Below are 21995 nucleotides of genomic sequence, written 5' to 3'. Positions count from 1 at the left end.
CAGATGCCCCAGCAGCAGCCAGCTCCATCCTGGAGCTGAGCACTCTCCCCAAAAACCTCCCCACCACCAGTGCCTCTCATGCACTGCTTGAAGCACTGGGATGTGCCAGCATTTTTGGATGGGCGCTGCTGCTTCATCCATCTGGCTCCATAGAAAAGCTTAATTGCGCCGTGCAGTTATGGGTACTGAGAGGCAGCTGGAGCTTCCACCGGCCTCGCTGGTCTCTAACCCAGCAGTGTTTCCAAAATTGAAATGTCAAGAGCAGTAAGGATTCTTTCCCTTCATGGGAAACCTACATGTGATTGGTGATCACATCCTGATGGGAAAACGGGGAGTACCCCACCATCCTTGTAGGTATTGTCCAATGCTTGGGTAGAAACCCCAGGAATTTGCCCCCCATGTCCCAGCCCAACCAACCATTTTTGCATGGGTTGTTAGGAATTGCTAGGACAGCTCTGCATGTGTTTTTCCAAGCTGATTTGCAGTGTTTCAGGTAGGAATTTAAGAAATCCAGGCTGGTAAGAACAGTCCTGTTTTATCTCTGTGTTGTTCATTGGTCTCGTCTCCTTGACCTGTATGTACAACTGTCTCCTTGGTCTGTATGTCCTTCAGACATTATACATAAATGATACTCTGATTTTCAGGAAAAAAATGTGGTAAATAACATAGAATCACAGAATCAGAGACTGGTTTGGGTCAGAAGGGACCTCAAATCCCACCCAGCCCCACCGCCACGGTCAGGGACCCCTCGCACCAGCCCAGGCTGCCCCAAACCCACCCAGCCCAGCCTCGGGCACTGCCAGGGCTGGGATAGCCCCAGCTTTTGGGGTTAGTCTGTGCCAGGGCCTCATGGTGAAGAATTTATTGCCATTAAGACACAGCATTAACTTTCTCACCTGGACAGTTCAGTTTGTTCCACCAAAAACCCCTCTCACTTGCCATTGTTCAGGGCAAAAGACTCAGCAAATCAAAGGGAAAGCCCAGGAGACATAAGAAATCCATCCCAAATGTTCTTTCGTGATAAGTACTGCTGCAATAATGTACAGCAGCACATTCTGTAGATTTAAGATGTTGTTTATAAGCCTGTAAAGGATCCTTATATAGAGCGTATTCTTTAATGGAAAATGCTACTTTCTGACAAATTTGCAAAGCTGTATCATTTATTTCAATTCCCTGAGTCCATCCCAGCTTAAAAACAGCAGAACACTCTAAATTTTAGCTGTGGTAATTACAGTAATACCAGTTTTTCCCTACACACCAGAAATGCACATAATTGTATCCACGAGGCGGCATCCCCTGATTCCATCTCTCTCGCTGTTGTTAAAGCTAATGTGGGTCACAGTATGTTTCATATACATTATAAAAGCAGGTCTGGAAACCTTTTTTTTTTTTTCTTTTTCCTAGTTCTGTATACTTTATCACTGTAGATGAATGTTAAGTTCTTACAATGACTGCCAAGGTAGGATATTAAGCAGGATTAATGAAATTCATGGTCAGCTTTCCGCCTAAAGAAAAAATATCCCAATCCTTAGCCTATTTCATTTCTCATTCATTTTTTATTTTGTCTTCTAGGAATTATAAAATTGACTACCAAGGAGATTTATGGACAATTTTAGAAGCAAACTGATAGATCTGGGATTAGAACTTTTGTAGGTTTTCTGGTGATTTAATTAAATTTCCTCTAATATAATCTCGTGTTCTTTTCCTGAAGAGAAGTGCTTTTGCAGTCAATAGTATTCTTTTTAAATTTATTTTATTTTTTTTTTTTAGATCATGGCAGGCTGCTATCAAAACAGATGCTTTAAACACGATGCTGGGCTGGCTGCCAGCTGCTTCTGCGTGATTCTACTGGCTTCCATAGGGTTGTACCAATCTATACCGAAATTTTGAGAAAAGAACAGTGATTCCACCTGAACAAGCCTCGCTCATGTGGCTTTATGTAATTAAAGGTTATTCGAGAAGGAAGCTGCAGGTTCAGGTAAGGCCATTTCTGTCTTTTTCTATTGCGCACCTTTCTGCTGATGACAGAAATATCATCTTAAACATGACTGCATGCCTCAGAATCATGCCAACAGCATTTACCTGACATGCACATCATTGTACTAAAATGTCCAGGATAATTCTGGTACAGATAAAATCCTCTGGAGTTCCAGAAGACAGGAGAAGTCAGGGGCACAAGCTGCATCACCTTAAACATCACCTTGAGCTTTGAAAGGACCTCAGCAAATTGCAGTAGGTTTTTCAGGGACCATCAAAGTTACTCCAAATGGACTTTGGGCTTTTTTTGAAGGGGTGTTTGTCTAGAAAATGCGGGTTGAGCACTGCTGTTAATCATCTCCTCCATGTTCAGATTGGAAAGCTACAAAAATAAAAAAGCAGCAGCTGGCTGCTTGGGCTGGCACGTGTTGGGATATTATTAAAGCTTTCCCTGTCTTTTCTCAAAGGCTTTCAAAGCCACGTGTGTGCTGTGGCTCTCCCTGGCACAGGGAGATCAGGTTGAAGCCCAGCTGAAGACTTCACCAGAGAAGAGCAAAAAGCAAATCCAGGGTTAAAATGTTAAAAAACTGCCTCGTAACCCCCTCAATTTTGCTTAATAAAAAAGTTCCTTTTCATTCATAATTGAGTTGTCTGCTAGCAACAAAAAAAAAGAAGAAAAAAAAAAAAAACACCTTCAGTATTACTATCGCTGCATTTCAGTAAGGGCACAATATTGCACAGCACTCAGGCAGGGCTGGGGCAGCGACTGACTGACAGCCCCGCTGACAGGGGCATGCTCACAGCTTTGGATGTGCTGTGACAGCGCTGGCTGCCTGAGGAGCAGAACTCGACTGGAGGGGGATGATATTTTCCTCTTCTGCCGCCGGTTACCTCTGCTTAGGCTGCAGACTGAGCTTTTAGCAAGCAGAGCAGCCCACGTGTACAAATTTGTGAGGATGCTGCATCTGCAGTAAGGTCTGTATTACCATATAAATCTGTTGTTCTCCCCGAAAGTCATTTAGCTGTAAATCTCATTGCTTAGTTTCCAATAAGTAGCGTGTTGCTGTTCACACTTTACCGTGGGTGATGTCAAACAGAAATACTGCAATGAATTATTCTTCCTTTCTTCAGGTGGTGGTGATTTGGGGGCGATTCTGATTAATAACGTTCATAACTCATTTGTAGCTGCTCACAGCTTACATTTTGCAATGGCGACGTTGATGCTGCAAACAAGACTTGAAAGCGTCACCAGGCGAAGTTGAGGAGATGCTGATCAACCCCGTAGTGCTCTGCCACGCTCACTACCCATGCGGAAAGCTTGTTCCTCTTGCCAGCAGCTCCCAGCCTAAAAAATATTAATATTCATTAGAACTGCCACACTTGTCTACTGAAATTAATCAGTACATCATAATTAGCTAGAGCTTTGCACAATTTAGCACACATTTTAATAATTCACAGAGAGTGACCCGAAGAGTTGGAAGCCAAAAATAAGGACGATCCTAAAGGCAGGGTTTGGAGTGTGACGTTCTGGCTTGCCGAGGCAGCCAAGCCCAGCACGTGCAGGCTTGCAGGCACTTCTCAGAGCAGGGCAGCGATGTCTGGAGGTGCCCTTGCCCACATAGAGCCAGCCCATGCCTGCATCCAGCTCACAGGTGTTTACACAAGCTCCGAGGGGCAGCCCTGCTACCAGGAATGCCTCAGCTCCTCAACAGCGATTCCCTTCAGCAGCCCACACTACTGATGCTTTTTACCGATGCTACTCTCGGCCTTTTTCCCCTTCTCCTGCCTGCCCACCATTATTTCTGCTTTGAGAGAAGAAAGCTGGGTTCCCTGAGTTTGTGCTTTATCTACGGCTAGATGCAAAGGGTATGAACTTCTGGTATTCAGGCATGAACTTATTTCACCCCAGCTTCCTCTGCAGACATTACAGGGGAGTGCATTGCCACTGCATTTGGGAACTCCAAAACTGTGATTCTATCCAAAAGTTCGCTGAGCAAAAACTGCATTATGCCACCAACACTCACGGAGCTGTGCTCACCAGCATTGTCTGAGGACCCTGTCCTGGGAGAGCACAATTAAACACATACAGGTTCACGTAAGGAACGGCACAAGCTAACCTGCTGGAGAGTCCAAGCTGCTAACATTTTCAGTACTTCATTCCTGAAGTGTGATGGTTTTACTTCTTTTTCAAACTGCGAGAAAAACAATACTGTCATTGCTGATAGTAAAATCTTACCCTAATAACTATGCATAACTTTTCAAACGTCTTTTAATCTCTGCTTGGAAACAAACTCTATCTTCACATACCTGCAATCTGATTAATATTTCCAAATATTTCCACTGATCATGAATTCTTAGCCTTGCAACATCCAGGACTGGCTATCTAAAACAGCATAAAGGTGAAGCTGAAAAGTAGTTCATAAATTTGGGGTAATAAATGGAAACTTTTGAAAATTCTCTCCCTTCCTTTTGAGGTCATTGAGGGATAACTGCTTCGCCATCAGGAAGCCCAGACCTGCCTTCTCCTGCTAGCTCCACCAAGAGGGGTCCTTAGGATAGAGAACTGCATGTGACATTAATGAAAATTAAAAATTTTACAAAGGATGCATTTGAGGAACTCTGGAGTCTCTCATTTTAAATGCTACAGCTTGCCATAGGCTATAATTTGTTGGGTTTTTTTTTAGTATTTTTAACGAAAAAAGCAAGACAAAACAGGACACTGCATCAAAGCCAGTACTCAGCATTTTCCAAGTGTAGACCTCAGCTTTTTGGGATCAGCTTCTGCAGACAGAGGGAAGAATCAAGCTGCTGTTGTACAGAGCTCAGTGCCGGGCTGGGTGTCCCTACAACACCCCTACAATCAGCAGCCTCGGAGCAGCAGCTGCCTGGGGATGGGGAAATGGGTTAGTCAAGTGGGTAAAGCCTGCTCAGCCCTTACTCGGGTGTGATTGTACGATAATGGCATGTTTTGGCATTTATGACAGCTAAGTTATTTCATTAAATTAACGTTTGAATTCAAGTAACTTAGACCATTAAACTCACTGTATTATTTACTTCCCAGTTAGAGCTGACAGAGATCTCAGCAAGTCGAGTGTTACTGGATCATTTTGCAATTATTTCTCTTGACAGGTTGAAGGTGGCTTTATGCATGATAAATACTTAGTGACTTCTTTCTTTTTATTTGCTTACAGTCTTCATTCTGCTTGATTGAGTGCCTGACATCTACCAACAGCCAGACCAGCACTCCATGGGCTCAGAGCCACCACAACATTTCAAACAGGAGCCCCAACACATGGCCGGGCATCCTGAGCTCCTCGCTTCCTGCATCTCACCCACCTTCCTCCAGCACTGCCCAGCAGAAGCCTGAAGCCACTCACTGCTAAGAATCATTTTCTTTAAATGTTTTCAGCTGCTGTTCTGCATGAAAAAAGGAGAAATCTGTGTCAGTGGTTAAAATATCTTCACCTTTTCCTTTGAGTCTTTGCTTGGACTTGGGTTTTGTTATTTCCAAAGTAGCTTATCCTTCCACTGAGGATTTCCTCCTTTACAGCAATTGCAGGTGCAGGTTTGGGTGTGCTGACTTGGAGGAGATCCTGCTCCCTGCAGAAGCCAGCCAAGCATTTTCAGATGTAACAAAGACTGTTTCCACCAGATTTAAGTTATTTGAAGTTTTCATGACACCCCTAAGCTTGGGTCTAAGGGCAAAACGCAGACAAAACTGCCATTTGAATTAATAAAAAAATACCATTCAAAAATGAAGCTACTTCAGGGCTTAAGGTCAAATCCTGCCCTTATGAAAGCCATGTCACCAAATTTCCCAAAGAAGAGAAAGAAGAAGAAGATGAAGAACAGGAGAAGAAGAGAAGCTGAGTGTGCCACCAGCACGGAGCTGCAGCCACGTTGTTCCACCTGAGGGCTTTCCCTTGTCCACAGGACGTGGCAGCAGTGTGCTGGGAAGACACCTCAGCATTAGTAATAGTTATATCCAGGGCTGTGATTTTATTCCCAAGAGACCAGAAAAGGTTATCCAGCCATCAGCGATTTCCATCTCCTTCTATGAGGCCAAGCTAAATCTTTGCAGAAAATAATGTGCTATTAAACATGACATTAATTAAGTGAAGGATCATCATGACTTTTTCATATGTTAGGAACTTGGAAGATCTCTGCCGTACATTTAGGCTTTCCTCTTTCTTATGACTCTACAGTAAAAAGCCCTGCATAATTTACAAGTGCTAATAAAAATACATAAATGTTTTCATAATTGTTTGAAAGTTACAGCACAATCAAGTTTACAGCACAATCAGATCACATTCAGGGAGCAGCAGTTTCACAGCAATTTTTGATGCTGGCATTTCCATTTTTAAGCTTACATTTATCATAACTTTACGTGCTTTTATTGTAATGGATGAGCATGTCCTATCAGAACTCAGTGCTAATATGAAATCATTAGCGTTCCTTCTCCCTTTCTGGAGTAAAATCTCTGAGACTGAGTTTATTATTTTGTTACTCAAAGCCTGATATATTTAAAGTGGGTGGAGGTGAACGTTTCAGGTTTCTGTCCTAGATTTTACAAGCTATTGTGGCCTTTTCCATGTTAACATACTAAACATCCCATAGCACAAGACAAGTTTTACCATGTTTTTCTGAAACAGAGATTTTGAATATATCACTTCAAAAATGTTCCATAGCTGAATTTCCTCTTCTGAGCATGTTTTGTCTCCAGCTCACACAAATCGTGTAGTTTTCTATTGAGTCCTTCAGCTTGGACAGGAGGGAAATGGGAGACCCACTCCTTCGCACTAGCATCTATGGGAAAAAACACAGGGGCTGATTTCACTGACTACTAATTTGGACAAGCCAATTGTCCCACAATGTTGATGGTTTCATGGAGAAGGGTTACTTCTTGTCCATGTAAAGTGAGCGTGTACTGGATGTATTTTTGCCTGTCACTGAGAGGTTGGCCTACTCACCATGATGGGGTCTTCAAGGGAAAGAAAATGCAGCTCCGAGTCTTCAGGTTTTAAGAGGAAAACCAACCTTAGGACCAAAGCGAGCTCCACAGGCCTCTGCCTGTGGGTTGGGGGAGTGGGTATCTCGGGAAGCCCCTCTGAGCCTTCAGCCCCTTTGGAGGAGCCTGCAGGAGAGAAGGGAGGTGGTGGAAATTGGATGGCTTGGTCCATGGTGTTGTCCCAGCAGGAACTCAAGCAAAAAGTTCATCAAAGGTTTCCATTGCTCCAGAATATTGTGCTGAACATAAATGAAGAAAGACGACTCCCTTAGGATAAAACCAGAAAGGAAAAAATGCACCAAAGATACACGCAGCAGCCTGACTGATGACTACAGGGGAAAGCACAAAGGAGAGCACCCAACTTAATTATAGCCAGAATGTCTTCCCAGCTACAAAAGAGGTGCCACCGATTGCAGCAGATATATCCGAAGGTCCAAAAGGTCACCACATGCTCCTTTGCAATGGGAAACAGTACAATGTTAACTAGCATTCACTCCTTCAGCCAAACAGCACTCCTATCCCAAGCAGAAAAAGCATGCATTAAAAAGCAAATACAGCCCATACATTATGCCAACAGCATTTCTTTCAGCCCCTTATCTTCATATTGTTTCTCCAGCTTTTCAATAAAAATATATAAATAAAGTGCTCCTGGTGTGTAGGAAGTGTGCCCAGGCTGGCTACTGCTCCATCTATGAGATCCAGGTGCCACCTCGTGTTCACATGATGCATTTCAGGGCCGATTTTCCCCTTCCATTTTCAGCAAAATACCAGCTTCTGCATGCAATGGAAATGCCTGTGGAGTGTTTTGGGCCTTTTAATGCTGAATTAATTGCATATTGAAACGCCAGCAAAGTCATTTAATAATAAAGACAGCTGCACATTTTATACGCGTGAACTGCTTACACAATAAATTCTTTGTGCTTACCTCACATGGCCGCTGTAAACCCCACTTGCAACCAGAACCCTCCAGTTTATCACAGATGTGACTGCACTGGTCATTTACAGTGGCACACCTGACAAACTAGGGGCAAGCTTTTCCTTCTCCCAATACATACAGTTTTGTATAAAATCCTTTTCCATAAAGACAGGAAGAGAACTGGGACTGATGTCAGGATAAAGGCCAACTCCTGATATTCTTAGGCCTGTGTTATGCATGATAACCAATTAGAAAATATTATCTTCATGGTCCCCTTTCACTATAAAAACTATTAGTAAGTTTTTTAAAGATTCAGATTGGTGTAACACTAATGAAAACTATATATATATATATATACATATATATATATATGAAAAAGCTGGTCATTATATACAGTCATAAATCCATAAAGTCTGCTGAAGACCACTGGCAGTTAGATATTTTGGGGTAGGACCGTCTCTCAGATACAAAGTTTGTCCTTTGGGCTGAGTCACCTGTGGTCCTGACCCTTGTGCAGCCGCTTGTGGTTTTGCTTCTCCAGCTTTGCCTTTTCATACCCAGCAGCCTGCTGTTATGGGCAGCATGGTGCTTTTTTACCAAACACAGGGTGTGTCTCAGCATAACACAAGGGTTTGGGCCAAGACCCACTGAAATAAATGGGAAGTCTCCCTCTGATTTGACTGTATTTTGTGTCAGGCGCACCTCTCCATAGGTTTCCCAAGCCCACATAGACAGCTCATCTTTTGTGACCACAGAAAGCCTTTATTCCCTCCGCAGATCGGGTATTCTGCTCCTGATAATACAAGATCAACAGGCAAAACTCCCCTGAAAAAGCCATGTAGTGATGATGTTTTCTTTCAGACACAAAGGCACCTTTCTTGTAGGGAAACAGCACTTAGAGCTGCAACAACCTTCAGTGCAGGTCAGCAACAAAAACCCTGTCAAATTGGCTCCTTGCCCTGGGATAGAGTGCAATGCCTCGTGAGGATTGTGGAGCTCAGAAACGGGCAATGGGAATTAGCCCAGGAGCTGCTGATTAAAAGATAAGAGCTTTTACTGTTCTTTCAGAAACTTTATTGTTCTCTCAGGAACTCAGCTCATATTTACCAGCCAGGTGTTAACGCACAGATGTGGTTACCCTCCCTGGGCTCACATGGGGCACAGAAGAAGCATGAGAGCCCCATGGATAAAACCCAGCAGGAAGGGATTCCCGATAGCACTGGCCCCAGCAGTGGTACAGATATCATTTTCAATGGGAAGCTTAAAAATAAATTGAAAAAATAAAGGAAACTTGGACTGAATAGGAGAAAAACAACAATAATATGAAATTGTCTGGAAAAGCAAAACAGATCGCATTGTCTGGATGCAATGAGTGGAACGGTGTACAAGTGGTTCGTGCACCAACATGGGAATGGATGAGATTAAATAATAAAGTTTTCAGTGTTGGCTGCAGAAGTTGTACTGAGTACAGAAATGGTTGTTATTTCTGTTCCAGAGCTACTGTATGTGTCCTAGGGCTGGATAGTTTTTATTATCTTTGCTAACTCATGATGTGACAGCTCAGCCAGACCCAGCAAGTCCTGGTCCTCATGCATCCTTAGGAGTCAGGATGCAAACCAGTCCCTGAGCATTCAACTGGTGCAGAAGTGTGATGCATCTAAACCAGCACAAAGCAGTTTTCAATTGCAAAATAAGGCTGGAAAGGGATGGCAGGATAAACACAAAAACCATGCTACGGGAACATCAGCTGTATTCAAGGAAATCATCTCCTAACACACCTTTGGCTCCAATGAACATGGGTCATTCCAACAGCGTTTCAGCCTGCAGGATATTTACTCTTTACTGAGTTTCTTTTTTCTTCAGCTTTATACTTTACCAAGTGTTTTACTTTTACTCTTTTTCTCCAGCTTTACACTTTACCAAGTTTCTTCATTCCTAATTGAAGACATAAAGGATAATAGGAATGCTATGGTCCTAAAAAATTATGTCAAGACTACTTGTAATAGACCTACAACACATAATTAGTTGAAATAAAAGTCATCGTTTGAATTTTAGATCCACGTATACAAAAATATATGTCAAATAACATATGCTCTACTCAGATGCAACTTCTTTGCTGTTTCTCCCTAATTTTACATATCCATAACTGACAGACTTCACAAAGCTTTGGATATTGCCCTGTTTTCCTACCAGTAAGATCAGAGTGACCTGGAATGCTCCAAATTTCACAAAAAACCCCATGGGCATGCCCTTGTTCAGTGGTGTCCAGGAGCTGCAGAACTGTACAATAGCTTCTCGGTGGAGCTAGGGCAATGCAGATTTATTGGAGCTCTCTTCCATTTTGTATCCCTATAAACCCCCCCCCCAAAAAACAAAAAACAAAAAAAAAAAAAGAGAGAATGAAATCAAAGAAAAGTTTAAAATAGAAGTGGAAGACAAAAGTGCAAACTTTTTCCACACAGGCTTCATTGAACATGCAAGTCACTAAGTAGTAATTGTTGGAACAATGCCAGTTGAAAGACCAAACAAAATCAGAGACTGGTTAAAAAGCAGAGACTGGGGTTTTGTTTGCGCATTTTTGAGGAAAAAGTATCCGTAGTGTTCGCTTTCAACCCCTTTAATCATTTACCTCTGAAGAAGAGGTATTTTCTCTCTGTGTACATACATGGTACAATAGTAAAACCTTCCATCTTAGAGTAAAAAGTCTCACAATGGAAATTTCCCTAATCCTTTTAATAGTTCCTCTAAAGCAAACGGGATCTCTGTGGATTAAAGTAGCACTTGTTACATTGCAAGGTCACAAACGCAAGTTAGGTCAATGGCAATTAATTGCTGAGGAATGTGTGGTTGTGTATCTGTCTTTGTGCACGTTTCCAGGGTGTCCATAACTGAACACTCGCAATGTGGTTGCCTCCTCCCCATTAAAAATTGGGAAAATGTTTGAGAATCCACGAACATGATGAACAACACTGATTACTGCAACTGGCTTGCAATGGTACTTGTTATCCACCTTCTTTGAGCAGCACAATGAGCTCCTTTTAGGTACCAATAATCCTATCACTCCTTCGCAGAGGACAGGTGCCCCAGATATGTTTCTTTCTATTTTCCCCTAATTCTGCCAAATGAAGCTCCACGGTAGCTGCCTGTGACTCGGAGTGACAGACTGACAGGTGTTGTCAGCGAGGTGCCTAATGACTGCGAGATTTGTTTGTCTTTTAATGGAATTCAATAAGGCATAAAAGCAAGACAAAGCAGCAGCATGTGCAGCTCAAGGAAGCCTTTGGCAAGTCAGCCTTGCAAAATGTAAAAGCCCCGAGTATTTTGATTAGGCAATAAAAGGCATTGTCTATACAGTCGCCTTGTAATGTGCTGGCACAGACCCAATTACTTATCAGGGGCTGGGATGCGGGTGCTCCCAAATGCACTCGCTGTAGTTTGTGCTCAGAGGCCTCGAGCACAAAGCCTCACAGAGGTTAAAATGAGGTAAGAAAATAAGACTTGAAAAGGAACTCTGAGGGTGTCTGGAGTTTCTAATTTCCCCCTGCTGTTTGGGAACCCTGCTGCACAGATCTGCACATCTGATGATGTCGCCTCTGCAGAACCAAGCCTGGACACACAAGAAGCAGCATCAGGAGCCACACGCGGCCCTGCTGGCAGCTCTTCACCCGCTGCCTGCAATGCCTTTTTCTGCCCCATGGACCCCAGTGTCTCCCTGCCCCTCTCGTGCAGAGTCCTTGTACCTGTTTTTCTCCTTAATTCCTGTGCACTGGGCAGGTCGGTGGGGCCAGGAAGAGCTGTACATATCTGTGGCTCAGCACCTAGCTGCCAGTCCATTTCAGCTTTTATTCTGCGTTAAAAAAAATGCTGTTTAAAAAGTTAATAACTCCTTCTTCTAGGCTTCCACAAGCTTCTTGACAGTAATGAACTCTGGTTCATAACCATATGGTTTCTGTTGTAAACAAAGGGAAAAATAACCAGAAGACTTTATCTGTCTAGTTGAAAATAAAAGAAAATTAAAGTGTTCCTGCACAACCATAATATTCTTTAGGAGTCTCCATCCATTTCATGTAGCCCACAAGACACCCCAAAAGGGAAAGCAACATGCTATGGTTCCCCATACACACCCACAGATCCACTGTGCAGATACAGGCTAAAGGTACAATAGCACAAATATTTGGCAGCACATAACAATGGCAGCAACTTGTTGCTGGAAATTAAGATTTTTTTCTCTTTCTCCCAACAAAATTTAATGGTCCCTATTTTTTTTTTTCATTTATATGGCATATTGTTTCCTTTTCACACAGCTATTTCTTTCATTTGCAAAACCCCATGGCTCTGTTACAGGCCTTGTTCACAGGACATCGCCTCCCAGGTCAGGGAAGGACTACGAGGTTTCTCCTTGAAACTTACTGTTTGGCCCCAGAGCCCAGCATATTTCCATGTTTTCCAGCTGTGCTGTGGTAGTTGTGACCCATGATGAATCCCAGATGGGTCAGAAACTAGGGCTGTGGCACCGTGCCTGTGGGGAGCTGTGTGTATCAGGCAGGCAGGGACAAATCCAGTTGCCATCACCCTTTCACCAGGCCTGCCTTCTGGTCCAGTTAGTGTTGTAGGTAGCAGAGACTTTAAACAAGAAAACCAGAATTTGCCTTACCTGAAGAGACAACTTCAGTGTTGTTTTTGTTCTTTCTGTTCACTGAGTTTGGATTTTCACGTGCTTTAACACTCTAATGAGAGAAAATCCTAACGCATTACTGAAGCTCAGGAACAATGTAATAAGCGTCATTCTCTGATACATTTTCCTATTAGCCATTGTTGAGTCTTTTTTATGCTATTTTTAAGCAAAAATCACATTTTCACTCCAAATTACCAGCTGCTCTCTCCACTGGAGCATTAAGACGGATGGTGGACAGGAATCAGCAGCTAGAGTCAGCCTTGCAAAGGGAACCCATTTCACGGGAAATCAGGGTATTCTCTGAAGGAAAGAATGGATGAAAAGAAACCTGCACAAGAAATGCTAAAGAAAATCCTTGTTATTCCTAATACATAGCAGCCATTGTTCAATAGTTCGCCTGTGTGAAAAGTTAAACGCGACCTTTGTGTTTCTGCCAAGGTCGGCAAAGGCTGGTTGTGCAAGATGAAGTTGCCTGAGGCCTCTTTTACCTCACACAGCAAAAATTCATTTCAGAAATCTTAAAACTTCAGAAAGAAGAAGAGGTGCAAGCTGAAAACTTTGCTGCCCTTGGACAGGTCCTGCTGGGGACTCTGCTCCAAGCCAGCCCTGTCCTCGGTCACCAGCCTGTGCTTCAGACCTGCACTCATCCTGCTGGAAAAAAGGGGACAGTCCCTGTGTATAATTCTGTTTTCAGCACCCTGCAGAGAGGTAGTACACGGCTAACAGGCCAGATCAGGATCTGCCAAGTTTTCTGTGTTTTTTACTATCTGCATAAAAGTGATTTATCAAAGCGCAAATGGAAAAATGGGCGATTTAATCGGACAACTTTTGCCATCATAAAATTTGGATAGGACAACCTGCGTGGAAGACTAAGAACCTATAAACACTACTGCTCATCTGTCAAGCCTGACTTGAACCAAACTAAACCTTGTTTTTTAAAGTTCAGAAATGCCTGGTAAAGTGCTTATTTTTATTTTTCATGCGCCTTTGCACTTTCAGGTTCTTGTGGTGATTAAAAGAGGATGAACTGAAATACCATAACAGGATGTTTCTGTGGATTGAAACAGAAGTGTTTTCATTCTTTTCTGAGAGGTGGCTGTCACAAAGTTAAAGCCTAATTCATAGTTATTAGGGATTTAGGTAAGATTACCATGAGCAAGAAAGCTTTTGAGTGCCAGCTACTACCTAAAGTGTATCTGAATTGAAAATTTGCAAAGGCATATCTGGTGTTTATTATTAAAACAGTCAACAGCATTTTTATTTTTCACTTACCATCAAACTCCATGGACTTGTATCTTAATTGGAACTGGACTTCAGAAATCCATACATGGAGGAAAAGAAAATAGAGGCCGATACTCATATCACTATCTGATATCAGCCTGCAGGATAATGACACTTTCATGAGTGGATTTACCTTTACTTTCAGCACATTTCCAAAGTTCTTCCTTCCCTTGACCTTGGCTCTGATGAATTTCTTTTATCTGGGTCCTGTAATCACTTCCTTCCTCGCCTATTGCAGTCCCATCATTTATATGCTGCCTATTTTTAGGGAGAGGGGGTTATAACTCAGCCATAAAATTTTCCTGCAGCTGAGCCATATAACAGATTCTCAGTCTGAAAGCAGTTGTAAAGAAATATTAAAGAAATTTGTGGATGCTTTAAGTTAAAGGAGTTTACTAGCTTCAGAAGTGTCTTTGTTTGTTTTTGTTTTACTTCTATAATTCAAAGAAATTATTGCCATTGTATTTTAAATGAAATTGGGTAGATCAACTAAGTTCTTTTTAATACCAAATTAAAGTTTAAAACTTTAGATCAAAGGTAACCCCTAGAAACCTAGTTCTAGGTTTTCTTTTCTTCAGACAGCACTTCATAATTCCCTGCTACATTTTCTTTGCACTGAGATAATCAATATCAAGGAACAGTTGGGAAGAAGGTTTAGCAGCCTTTATGACAAAGACCAGATAATATTCTTCCCCCTGAGCATTTCCATATGGCTCAGAAGGACGTGATATTTAGACACAGTTGGACAAATCCTGATCTGTTACCCTGTGGAAACATTCACTGATGTGCTCCAGCTCCAGCCCACCTGCTCCTGGACACTGCCACCTCCATCAAGGCACTCCCCAGTGATGTGCTATTTCAAGTGCAAAGAGAGAAACATATTTTGCTCTTCCAGGCCTCAGTTCTCTTCATCTGAAAACTGGGGGAGGGATGGGTTTTGTTTTCATTAAATTTCCTTTTGTTTTTCACAGCGTATTTTGGGGGGCAACCTGCAAATGCTGACATTCACAGGCTGATCCCATGTGCTGCCTACTGCCTGCCACCTGCAATTTTTATCCCATCTCCAAACAGCCTTCATTTGTACCCCTTTAGTCTCAATGGGTCAGATACACCCGTAACACACTGTCTTGTCTTTTTTTTTTTCCAGCATTATCTATATTGCCAGCATTATTGCCGCTCACACAATATGGTGTTTTGCTCAAACATCCCCTGGAGGAGTCACATCATCATGGAAGAGACTTAGCTCATACTTAAACAAAGGCAGCACGTCCAGCCCACAGGGTGCAGGGAATGTCTGAAAATCCAAACCCTGAAGGCTAAAATCTCATGGCTAATTTAATGTCTAACATTAATATATATCCCCTGATTTTTAAATAAGCCTGGTGATACAAGAGGTATCTTACATGTGTTTTAACATTTGGGATTAGGAAAACAAAATGATTACTAAAGTGGAGTGGTGCACTTTTGATTAAGTCTGCGATGATATCATCTTAAAGTACTGTAACACTGCGCATCTCATACCAAAGAGAATTCTGTTTAACATCCCCCATCAAAAAAAAAAAAAAAAAAGTTAGTGAATATTTCAATCATCATTGTAACATAAACCTGGTGAGGGAAGTATAGAATGGAATGATGGTAGAAAACAGATTAAGTAAAACTTGTGCTGACTACATACTACATATATGTCACACTTGGTGCTATGCAAATATTCACTTACTGATGTCATTTGTTGTATCTGTGGATGGAAGACACAGTAGGTTAGCTTTTGTATAGAAGAAACTCTCATTTTTGTTGGATTTTTGGTATGTATGAAAAGATGTATTTTTATTTTCTTCTTGTGGGAGTAATAAGGTATAAGCTTCACTCCTAAGCATAGAGAGAACTAATTCTACATTTAAGTACACAAGCCTCCTAATTAGTTTTTATCTACTGAAGATTATATTCTATTTCTTCATAGAACACTTTACAGAGTAGAAAACTTGGTAATCTTTAAGAGTAGAAAACTCTTTCTATATTCACTTACATTACTTGGAATAGGCTGAAATGTGAGGAAAAAAATCACAATTATTTCAAAAGAACAATTTGAAATCTATCCTTTTTTTTCTAGTAGCACTACACATCCTACATTTCAGCATCATTATGGCTCAGGAAATAACATATCTGAACCAAAACTTGGATTGTATTCATCCATAGATTCATGACTAAGCACTGTTACTTTTTGTCAAAAACTCAGTTAGAATTTCCTTTGAACAGATCTCACCAGCCTTTTCTCCAATGTAGCCTCTAATGGGTTATGTCAGTCAGTCCATGTTAAGGTTTAGAAACCACATTGTTGTAGCTAAAGCAAAAGGACACAAAAACATTCACATGCTGAGCTGAATACAAGAAAAATACAGCCCAAGGAACTTTATTAAAGAACTGTGCTCCAAAATCATCATTTTTATATTTAACTAAGGCTTCATAATATCATTAAAAATTTAGGTCAAGCACATGATGTCCAAAGGTTCTCAAGTAATACAAGGATAAAATTATCTGCTAGCAATTTATGTCCACCAACGGGTAGCAGCAGGTAGCAGTTAATTGAAAAGTGGCTTATCTCTAATTATTCTTCTATATCTTTCTTACCAGACATATTAGAAAGACTATACAAAAACAATAAAAATAATAATCATACTTAAGTACTACTGAGCCTATAACATTAATGTAAAAAAGAATATTCAGAAATGGTGATACTTTAATATATGTTTTGCTCAAAATGCTCTGCAAAATCCTTCTTTTAAGCTAGATGTATACATGATGTTTACTGAGTTATACACATTTTCTGATGCTGTTCCCAAAAATATGGAATTTAATTCAAGTCTACACTGTTTTTTTTCTACTACTCTACTTTCTGTGTTAGATTCTTTCTGCTTTTTCTGAAAACAAAACAAAACAAGTGGGGTTATTGCTTGAGGTATTGCAACTAGTTTTGAGCAGCTCAGAGATGTTCCACAGCCTCTAAAACTACGAAACTGTTCTTGGCCTTTCTGAGAATTTCTTTGGAGACTGAGGACATTTTGATCCATCAGCAGCCGATGGCCCTTAGCTACAGCAGTGATACGTACACCGAGTTTCACATTTCATTATTGCAAAGTTCAACTCTAAGAAATTGCTTTTTCCCTTGTTAGGAAGAGCTATAGCTTCTCCTTAACTACACTAGCCCCAAGACCAACAGTATATCACTTCATTACCACTGCTCCTTCGTTCACGAGGCTCAGTTTCCAAAAAATACTGCCCACAACCACAACAGCATTTTAATGCACATTGCTGTGGCACGTCCACATGTGGGAGAAGGGTGCAGCTCTTGGGCAGCCTCTCACATTTGCTGAATGTGACAAGGTGATGTGGATCTGTATCGATTAGCAAAATGCCTCATGAGGAGTACATAGAGCTCTTAGTCTGGCTTGGAAGAAAATAGGAAATGCAAAATTTTTCCGTCTGCTGCAGTGAGTTGCACAGCTTTTTCGGGGGGGCACAGGGGAGGGAAGGAAAAGAATCAGCAAAATCACTGGTAAAGCAAAAGGTCAGCTAGGAAAACTGCCACGGAGGCATCTCTGCTTCTCCCTGCACCGGTTGTGTGAACATTACATCTCATCCTACCAGCTGGAGGAAGAAAACTGCCTCAATTATACAGAGCACATCTTCTCTTCTTTCAGCAGCTCTGGAAGGATTCCTGCAGTCAGGGCTTTCCCAGGAAGCCCTTCTGAAGTCCTCATGCAGCTCCAGCTGCCCTCTTTGGTGTCAGCGGTGAGTCTCCCCATGGCTCAATGAAATATGCATTGCCTAGTGCTGAAGCAAAAGTGTTACACTGCGAAGGCAGAGAGATTTCCCCTCCAGAGCCGAGGGAGAATTCCCAGGAGATAAGAATCCCAATTAAATGTGGCTTTTCTCTAGCAGATCTGCTTGATCATAACCTTTAGAGGCTAAGGGCTGCTAACAGAGCTGAGCAAAACTGTTTATTCTCAGACTGCAAAGCAAGAGCAAAATTTTGCAGTGGCAAACTTTGACGCTTGCTGAGCAAACACTAAGTGAGGATCTAAAAACCCTGGCAGGTTTCAGACCAGTATTTGCATCCAGAATGCCATTTCATGATAGAAAAATGGTCTTGTGCTTTTCCTGTACCGTTTGATTACAGCTGGTAGCGTAAACAAATAAACAGATTTTTCCTATCTATCCATACACAAGCACTTACCTTGGATCAATAGTACTCTCCGTTCATATCATGGTCCGGATTAAAAATTCTAACCCAGGATGAAACTCAAAGCAGCTCTGGTAGGTTAAAGTGCTGTTATTCTGAGCTGACAAGGGATTAACTGAGAGCCAGAAGAGCAATCCTCTACTGACATACTGCTTTCCTTTACTTATTAACTACTAGTATCTATATACGTATGGTGTATATATATCTCAAAAGCAAACATAATTTCAAGACAAAGGGCTGTACAGATATACCAGACGCAAAACAGCCTCAGCCTGAGATGAGCTCCAGCAGAACATGAATTTCCCCTGGTACCTATGCCCAAGATTTCAAGTCTCAGCACAAAAAAAAACTATTTTAAAATTTTAAAGAATATTCAGTGAGCACCAGGAAAAAAAAAAATAAGATGCAACTTCACCTTCCTGGTGCCTTGGACACAGCTGGAAGGTGCTTGATGCACAGGTTTCCTCCTTTTGTGGCTTTCGCTTGAAGTAACACAAAATCACTTGGAATATGAAGATAATCAAAGTACCTCTAGCCAAGATATTCATCATCACCAGAAAACTGGAACTAAATGGGAGACAGTCACCGCACTCAAAAATTCTTTTATTGCTTTCCCCCACATTTTCCTCGATGAGTCACCACAGCAGATGGGTGCAATCTGGCCAGCAAGGAGACTACAAAGGGCTATAAGAACCTGAGGCAGTGACCATTACAGATGATAGGTTCCTTTCTTCTGCCATTTCTGCTTTATTCTGTAGGTGTGTGTCTGAAGCACTGGAAAACATTTTCCACTGATTTCCAGTGGCCTTGTGATCCTGGCCCAAACCAGGATGCCAAGGGCTATCCCCAGACATAATTTGGTCATGGACCATAAAAATACTGGAAGGGCAAAGGAGATGGGACATATGAAAAGGACAAAATTGAAATTAAAAATCACTTTAATAGAGAAAGAATGTTTTCAGTTCTGTTCTAACAAAACTTTGCATCAATGAAAAAGAGTGAAAAGTTTGAAACTGGAAAACAAGATCATATAATGATGCTGATTTAGCAAGAGCATAAAGTAAAACAAGAAAACCGATTTTCCAATTGCATTTAATTTGGAGAGTTTAAGACTTAAATAAAGAGAAAATTGTGGAAACTTATTGGAGCCAGAAACCATTAGTGGACTCAAACACTATATTAGTTTAAAGGTATTCTGTCAAGTGCAATTTTAGTGTTTTAATTTTTTTCCATGTAATTACTGTCCCTGCAACATTACTAATGCTGTCTTTGAAGCTGGAGATTAGCACTTACGTTCTTACCTTCCCTGACACCTAACCTTCCTTTGTGTCCTCTACAAAGATATTAAATAGTGGTTTCATTTGAGTTATACTTTGCTTTGTTTGTTTATTGGGCCAGTGTGGTATTAATAGTATTAAAAGTATTAATAGTAACAAAAATATACACCTACGTGTAAACCAATCTCTATATTACTGAAATCTTGGGAAGAAGAATTATTGTCTTAATGATCCCATGGTACAAGATCCCACTGCGCCTGGGTGTTAGGGGCAAATGTGTGTCCATCCCCACGAACTCTGTGCAGGAAGCAAGGTTGGAAAAACATGGCCTGTAGGGCTGAACCAATATAATAATCAGCATTGGTTTTGCTTTATCTTACTGATGGATCCTCATTCTCCTTTTGTTAAGCTAACTTCACCATGACTTCAGTCCCTGGTAGGATACAGAGACTCAAGGAGGAGTGTTTAAGCAAGATGTCTGATTCCAGAAAGTTTCCATGAGAAGTTGCTTTGTCTGGGGAAACTCTGACTTATTAAATATGTGCCATGCTGATGGGAAAGCTGCTGACTTGCTAACTGAGCGACTCAAGCGTGTTTGAGCAGCAATTCGTGGGAGGTGCCAGTCAGTTTTCCCAAGTCCTATAGATAAATGTGGATACGATCGCTTTTTACAGTAATTAGCATTCCAAATGGCATGTGGCATTTCTGCCTCTAACATTACATTATCGTTTTTCTGTTTTTAACATTGTTTGGGTAAAAGTAAAGGCCATGTTATAAAAGACTTCAATGTAGGAGACAGTTTAATTTCCCCATTTTGCCATAGACTTGGACGTCCCTTCAGTCTATGACTTAGCTGCCTTCATCAGATGAGTATTTGTAAAACTGTGATAACCAAAGTTTTCCTTTCCTTGCCTTGTTCCCCTTAGGGATATTTCATTTCTTTTTATACAATTAGAACACGAGGAGTTTCTGAAATAAGTGAAGATTCCTGCTACCATGATATACAAGTATAGCTTGTATTTACATAATTAGATTTCATTTTTCAGGAAGGAAAACAATCCAAAAAAAGCATGGCCACTGCTAGATGCAGAAGAAAATCCATGGGAGCTATGTGTGTTTGTGCCTGGCAGAGGCTCTGCTACAACAGATTATTCAAGCATCAAGAATGATCCAGAGAAATTGTAAGCCTATTTATACTTAGGACACTTTTATAGTACTTAAAGAATCAGAAAGTGTTATGCCGTAACTTACTACAATCTATCTCCAGCAGATTTTATATCACTTATTTCATAACATCAATTCACACTGAAATCTCTCTAAAGCAAAGTTGCTTTGAATAATTTTAAACATCTTTATTCTTTCAGTAATCATTTATTATACATATCACATTTTTAGAAAGCACTCTCAATTAGAGCTTATTTTATGCTCTTATGTGAAATACTTGTCTTTTGTGCCAAAAAGATCTGAGAAACATCTACAGGCAACACATTACTGTAACAGTCCCCATTGCAGACAGTTTATTATCTGTCTAAACTGCAATTCTTCCTGTGCAGTAACCACTGAAGTCAATTGGGCTCCACGTAGGCTCTCTGCACTGATCTGAATCTATTCCCACTGAAGATTATGGTTAAACTCCCAGGGCCAATCCTAAGTACTTTTGAAAGTCAGTTTGTCAACACTGGCGTTTTAAGGAACATTTTCTACAGGGTCATCTATGTCCTTAGCATTTGCTTTAAGCTAAAACTTGGCATACAAGATTTCATCACCGAAGAATATTTTCCTAGCAATACTCAAACTTACTCCTTCCCTGGCTCTTCAAAATTGATGTTGTCAGTTTTGTGCTTTGAGTAAGAAACAGAGTTTATTAGTTTAAGCGCCTTCAGAAGGGCTGGCTGAGCATCTTTAATCACACACACAAATTAGAAGTCTTCACAGAAATGACAGGCTTGAATTTTCAGCCACAGAGAGTAAATTCTCAGCTGTTTATATTTCATGTGGTCTGATTTCTACCTGAGACTCTAGGGACTTGGAGATCTCTTCCTAAATTCATATTCCACAGAAGACGAACAATTGTGTTCAAAACATGGGACTACATATATACCTGCCAGAACAAGAGAGAAGCCTGGAGACAAGTTTAGCCTATAGACAGTGACTATGCAAGTGGGGAAAAGCTGTCAGCCTTTTGTCTTTTCAAAGAACTCCATGTCCCACCTAAGAATTCAGGCATATTAAGCTCAATCTATACAGCTATCAGCACTGCAACATATCATAAACAGAGTTTTTTATCCCATCAATAGCCTAGCAAGCTTTTAGGTCTTCCTAGAAATGGTGACACACAGATTGGGTCACCCTGTTTAGCTACTGCACTTTTATAATCTCAAAGATACTGCATAAAGTAATTCACTATTTACACATATTTTAAAATTATTATTAATATATAATATTTAAATAATAATAATAATATTTAAATATTTAAATAATAATAATAATAATAATAATATTTAAATAATAATAATAAGTGGAACTCATTTTTTCCAGTGGTTTTCTATGGGAAGACTGACACACACAAAAACCAAATCACTATCTACTACTGAAAGGTGACAGCAACAGGGTGTTCATCTCCC

The 21995-nt window shown here is 40.9% G+C and overlaps 1 long non-coding RNA gene across 4 annotated transcripts; it reads right to left on the bottom strand.

The window, feature by feature from the left end:
- Positions 1–956: 956 nt before the first annotated feature.
- Positions 957–21764, bottom strand: LOC110354532 (uncharacterized). 4 transcript variants are annotated; one of them, XR_011811391.1, is made up of 4 exons: positions 6948–21764; positions 5314–6783; positions 4095–4169; positions 957–3322 (listed from the first exon to the last, which is right to left on the bottom strand). It is a non-coding gene; the product is annotated as an uncharacterized lncRNA (long non-coding RNA). The 4 variants fall into 4 exon arrangements; XR_011811393.1 differs by having other exon boundaries at positions 5314–7224; positions 9680–21764; XR_011811392.1 differs by having other exon boundaries at positions 959–3322; positions 5314–5394; positions 6612–21764.
- Between the last annotated feature and the right edge of the window lie 231 nt (positions 21765–21995).

This window comes from Anas platyrhynchos, chromosome 9, assembly GCF_047663525.1.
Source record: "Anas platyrhynchos isolate ZD024472 breed Pekin duck chromosome 9, IASCAAS_PekinDuck_T2T, whole genome shotgun sequence".
NCBI classification, from domain to species: Eukaryota; Metazoa; Chordata; class Aves; order Anseriformes; family Anatidae; genus Anas; species Anas platyrhynchos.
This window is presented reverse-complemented; position numbering and strand designations above follow the sequence as displayed.